The sequence below is a fragment of the Rhynchophorus ferrugineus genome, unplaced genomic scaffold (genome assembly GCF_030347505.1).
Source record: "Rhynchophorus ferrugineus isolate W39M unplaced genomic scaffold, kcgeb_rfMv2 rfM8, whole genome shotgun sequence".
Lineage (NCBI taxonomy): Eukaryota > Metazoa > Arthropoda > Insecta > Coleoptera > Curculionidae > Rhynchophorus > Rhynchophorus ferrugineus.
The window spans coordinates 255,334-261,908 of record NW_027472587.1 but is presented as its reverse complement, the minus strand read 5'-3'; the positions used below and the strand labels follow the sequence as shown (position 1 = coordinate 261,908).

General features: G+C 27.8%; 1 long non-coding RNA gene across 1 annotated transcript; it reads right to left on the bottom strand.

Annotated features, from left to right (window-relative positions):
• Window positions 1-655: 655 nt before the first annotated feature.
• On the bottom strand, window positions 656-1,133 carry LOC143201451 (uncharacterized). The gene is made up of 3 exons (XR_013006956.1): window positions 997-1,133; window positions 866-943; window positions 656-787 (listed from the first exon to the last, which is right to left on the bottom strand). It is a non-coding gene; the product is annotated as an uncharacterized LOC143201451 (long non-coding RNA).
• Window positions 1,134-6,575: the final 5,442 nt, after the last annotated feature.

The following is a 6,575-nucleotide window of genomic DNA, read 5'->3' as shown; positions in this document are numbered from 1 at the left end:
ATTTGTTTGAATTGGCTATTAAACGGAAACCACATGTGATAAAACGAACCGATATATTTAGCCCATATGTATTATTTTAATTTTATAACTGATATACAATTGATAGATATTAATGAAATATTAAATTTTTTATTATACCATCGATAAAATAAAGTTTATCGACGATATAGTTTATATAAAATTTAATAATTAAAAATAAGTATAGAAGCTTATATATATATATATATATATATATATATATATATATATATATATGCTATGAATAATTTCATTGTTTTTCTTACTTTTAGCAGTAAATATCAGTCAGGAATATTAACGAATACTTAGAAAGGGTAGAGTAGGCCTACAGGGGACACAACCACAAAATAAAAAAACGCGCCCGGAATTCTGTCTCATAGGTGTGGAGAAGAGTTCAGTCTAAATATAATAAAGAACTATACAAACGAATAACCTGCTGCCTTTCTTATTATGCTTCCTTTAATGTATATACTTCCTTTTGTAATATTTCGTCATTATTTATCTGCTCCCAGGAGTTACATAAACCAAAAGAAATAATAAATCACAAAGCTTCAAATACTATGTTATCAATTTATTCCAACGACTTTCTATTAAATACACCTTACATTTACACTATGCTGAAAATTCATGATAGTTGGTTAGCTTTTAGCTTCCTTATAGATTTTTCTTCTTTTGTTTAACTGTATGTATCTCATACTAAGTTTTTGAATGATCCTTTGGTCCTGAGCCTTTGGTCTTTCAATGTTCAAAATTGAAAAAAATCAAATATCTGTAAAATCCGAAAGATATAAGTATAATAACAAATAGACAGAAAACGTTTACAAACATGACCATATTTCATTCTTACCTTTACTAATTTAATCTTCAAATAAGTTTTCTTTCTACATTATTTAACATAAAATTATATCCTTTGTTCCATAACAATCTACAAAATTAGTGTTATAAAATTATATTTTATAATTAATTAATAATTCATACTTTATATACTTATTTTCTCATTATCTGGTGCTATTTTTGCCTATGAAATAATTATATTACGTAAACAAAATGTAAATACTAAATTAACCTAAAAATGACACTGAAACTCTGGTACGGAAGGCGTGGTAGAAAAGGACACGAGTTGTGAAAACTGTCAGGCTAGATTATAATCAAGTGCGCATGTGCAGTCCTAGTCAATAGAAACCTGTATGGTCATGAATGGCGAGGTCTTTTACTGTCGTCTCGTCTCCCCAGTGTAAAAAAATATTTGAATATTATCAGTATTGTTTGGGACGTCATGAGTAGGGCTGTCTGTGACTTAACTCTAACCAAATTTCTCATATCGGCATAGTGTTGGTATTTGAGGAGTAAAATATATTCTGTATTAGTTATTAAAATAAAGGTTAATGTTCATAAGTTTTATATTAAGTTATATATACCATACATATGTATATATGTAAAAATGACCTTAAAAAAATTAGTAAGAATATTACATTAATTTAGCAAACATTTTAGAGGAGGTAAAAATAAAAATACAGCATAATACTACATTTTTATATTATATTCATTTATAAATTTTAAAATTTAATATTAATTATTAATTATAAATTAGAGGATATAAAACAATGAACCTTAACTACGTCATAAACTATTTACTAAATTACCACATATTTGAATATACAATACTACAAATGTATTATATATAAATAAAATTTTATAGCAACTTTCTTATAGATACAGCCCTTTATACTTCTTACACTAATTACTAATTAATTACAATACAATCAAAGTTGCAATAGAAAATTTCTAAATAAAGGCGCAAGCTTAATATATTTCATGGAAAAAGGGATTACCGTCTACAAAAACACCACCATAATAAATGAAATCAAGGACTCAAGTATCTAAAAATTCAATGATGTTAATATTTTGTGTTTTATTTTAATATATATAGTATATATCTTTTACTTCTGCCTAGGTCTGCTTTTCTCTTCTTTGATATTTTGGTAGATTACTTTTTCTTATCAACAAATCATACAGCTGTAAAAAGTGCAATCATTTTATAAATTGCTACTTGAACTTACTTAAATATATAATTCCCTATTATCTTGTCCAAATTTAATTGTCAAATATTATTCTGGGATTTATATTTGTATTTGCTTCAATATTGAGTCTTATAACATTCTTAACAACCAAAAATTTATATAGTCTGACTCAGAGACATTTTTTGCCTGTAACCCTTCATGATTTATTGTACCCTACCTAAAATTAATTCGTAAGATAACAATTATATCGATAGTTTATAATAACTCCTTATAGAGAGGTATATAAGCTTCTTGTCTACAAATTCTTAAGATATAGATTAGATTGTTTAACATCTATATTATGGAAACGACAAAGATGCTGCCAAAATTAAGTATGTATATTAAATGATACTAAAATCATTAAATTGGAGATACAGAGAAGGTAGATGTGTCTTGTTATCGGCTTTAGTTGTGTAGCAAGCTCATGGTGAAATGTTTCTTTCTCTTGCTACTAAGTATGCTATATTACAAACTTGACATATTAATTTACTTTCATTGCAAAAATTTAAGTAACATAATTAATGTATCCTATTTGTAACAACTGATACTAAATATACCTTTGAGTCTCCATATTTGTAATCCTGTTAAAATGCTAAAAAAGGTTTTCTTTTTAAGTAAAAAGGATAAACAATATAACTTTAAAAAGGCCATATTAAACGCTTTAATAGTTAAACATATAAATGCCCAACCTTTAATAAAAGACATACGGCACATAGCCATTTTTTTTTGAGAACCGCTTGGCTTGCAATACCATGCAGTGTTGCCAAATCTAAGGGTAATACTATATATATTGTATTAAATACTAAGAAAACGTAAAAAAACCTTATTTGTTTTAACAAAATTTAAAGTTAATATCAGAAAGTCTTGATAAATATATTATTTTTCTAAAATAAAATACATCCATAAACCAAATAACCTAGCTGTAAATTTGGTAACATCGACTTTTAGCATTTCTTTAGTTTGCATTGCTTTTAGTTGCGGTTAGAATACTGGTAATAAAAGTTGTCTGCTGTTCCATAATTTTTTCTATGTTCGTCATTGGATGTTGCAGGTTTACTAATAGGTATTAGATTAGTGATTAAATATTAATCTTGTTTGAAGAAGGAAAGAAGGGCATTTTTAAATTAACTACTTGGTTAGTTGATTTTTAATTAAAAAGTGCGATAATTTTGTTGAAGAATGTTAATGTACAATTTTGTCGGAATATTTGAGGTTGACCTTATGTTTATATCAGCTTTGAACTAATGTGGTTGTAAAAATAACTTATCGATACTGACTAAATTTTTAGAATTAAATATAAGTAAATGTATGCGATTCAAAATCCAAACAGTGAATTTGAATGTCATGGAAAAAGTAACATCTTAATCTGATTTTATTTAAATACATTTTTGATTTAGATATTGATATGAAGACAAATAATTTGTCAAATTGTAAATATGAATGAATGTGTCATTCTACCTTTGTGAACTACAAAAAGTATATATATATATATATATATATATATATATATATATATATATATACATATATATATATATATATATATATATATATATATATATATATATATATATACAAAAGTAAATGAATAACAAGAGTAAAAACTAAATAAATACTAATAAACTATACTAAAGATATTTACTAAATTACTAGAATTAAATATAAGTAAATGTATGCGATTCAAAATACAAACAGTGAATATATTATTGTATATTATAGTGTATTGTATATATATATATATATATATATATATATATATATATATATATATATATATATATATATATATATATATATATATATATGTATATATATAATTTTTGTAGTTCACAAAAGTAGAATTACAAAAGTAAATGAATAACAAGGATATAAACACATATTGAATTCTAAAATTCTATTGGGATTTAACTAATATCCATGGAAAGTTTTATAGTAATCTGCAAAAAATTATGGAAATGGAAAAGTTATTTTCAATTTGCTTGTTAGAATGACTCTACGAATCCTTTTCTTTGTATTTAATCTATAAAAATAATTAAATTATTAGTCAAGACATCACTGTACAAAACATGAACTCATTACCTATTTTATTTTAAAAATAAAGGTTTTTTGTTCCACTTTTCTACCTTAAACCTACCTTAATAGTTGTTAGATTATTAGGGTGTCGTTAACAATTAATATTATGTGTTTTTATGACACGATTTGTCTTCTTTTGTCAACACATTTATCCTTAGACTATTATTCTCTACCACTCTAGCATTCTGAAAAATCCTATCAAGAGTTAGACCTGCAGTCAATTGATCTTTGCCTTTATTCTCTTCGGCTTTTGTCAATTTTTGTAACAAATCTCATATTTATAACCCGCATGTGTCTCAGTAAATTCCAGGGTTACTTCACCTAAAATAGATGTTATTACTAAAACATATAACGACTAAAATATACTTCTAATTGTTGTCGGTCAATGCAATTTTTGTTATTATTCTCGACGAATGAACTCCATTAATGAATTGGCTACCTCTAGCTGGTGGCTGACGTACTGTAGATGTACTTACACAATGTTAGTTGAAATAATGGATTATATCCAGGAATGTTCATTTGCCGAATTGAGACCCTAAATTTTCTTTATAAAGGTAATATTTATTTTAATAAATTTATTTAAAATAATTTAAATAAAATCAATGAAAAATCAAAGGATACTTACTTTTGGACTTCCATTTTTAAAACCAATTGTTATGGCTTTTATTAATAAAACTACCATTCTAAAATATTTATGTCTCATTTGAATATATAAATCGATATAATAATTCTTCCTTGATTTTGTTATATGTTTCTAAAAATTGGATTCTTTTAAAAGCAATCTCTGGAAGTTCCATTAAACCCCTTCGTGGGTTATCTTTACACCACATAAATCCTACATTACTCAACAGTGTATGAAGGGATGTTCTACATGTCTCAAATAGCTTTATATATTTTGACTTTATATGGATACTTTCCAGACCAACAATTTTCATTGAAATAATTGTAATAAATTATGTTTCGATTGAAATAACTACTTACTGTTTTTTACATATCGTTTATTTGATCTCTGATACAGCTAACAACAAGCTGATCTTGATTCGTCACCTGTTTCGCATAAGCAAGGTTTCTTTTTGGTGAATTTAAGGTTATATTATTTCTTATTTTTTAAGACATTTTAGTGACCATGGCCGTGGTAATATTCAGTGCAACTGCAACGCGCAAAAATATTTTCAACAGAAACCTCAGCGATTTGCAATTTATTTTCGAATAAACGCTATTATTTTAAACAAACAAGGCCTTTTAGGTTTAATTACGTCGGACAGTGAGTGATTGATCAACATGAAAGAGAAAGTGGCCGTTATTCCACGATGTAAAATTCGACATGCCGCAACCAAGGTCACTGCAGCTTTTTACTTATAATTTTCTAACATCAGTGGGATTCTTATCCAATCAAGTTTGTGTAGTTAGAGTAACGGTAAACATTTAAACCAATTACAACATTGTCGAAATTGAACAATTGCGTGCTGATATTGCGAAAATGGAAAATAACAGTGAGTTAAAAGCGGGCGACCCTATTAACAAAATTGGTGATGGTGATAATTAACTTGATGGAGCATCTGCTGCAGAAACAGACTGGCAGAAAACATTGTCTACAATCCTGTCAGGGCATCAGTTACAAATTGCCGAATTAGAGCGATAATCTAGTATGACATCTACAATTTCTTCTTCTGATTCTTCTAATGCATAAGCTGTGACTTCATTCAAGCAATCAGAATTCGGTCCTGATAAGGTTGACTATTCTATGGAGGAATGGCTTGGAGCTGAAACTAACCTGAAGAATAAGTTAGGGGTAAGTGATCGTATTATAATATTTAAGGCTGCCCAATTACTTAAAAGCTACGGAAATTATTACTACTGTGAATGGCGATCAATTAGACGAACATAGGAAGATTTTAGTAAAGATGTCATTATTGCGTTTCTTCCCAAAAAATCTCCAGCTGGACTTCCATATAATGCAGCAACACTAAGTGGCCGAGACTGTACATCTCTATTCCACATGTTCAGACGTTTTCACACGACCTCATACGGTTTTGATTATGCTTGAGTATGTGTTATGTCTTTTTAAAGTCAGAGATACGAATTCGAAATCCTGGAAACGAGCGAGAAGTTTCGACAATTTTAAATGAGTTTGATAGTCCCAAACGAAAGGAGCAATCAAGGCTATTTTCTAAAACATCTAAAAATCGCAAACAAATGTTAGAAAATACAGAACAGCATTGTTGACGAATTACGTAGAGGGGCAGCTGATGACTCATTCGCTAATCAAGGCGACCTAGTATTGGGACTGGGCGATGGAAATGAAAGGCGAGTGAATGCTGAGATATACAATATTTGGATACAAAGGCCGACGTCTTGACTCAAATTCATATAGTTTCTTATAGTCTCTCGAATAGTATGTTGTTGAAGTAGTTGATAGCCGAA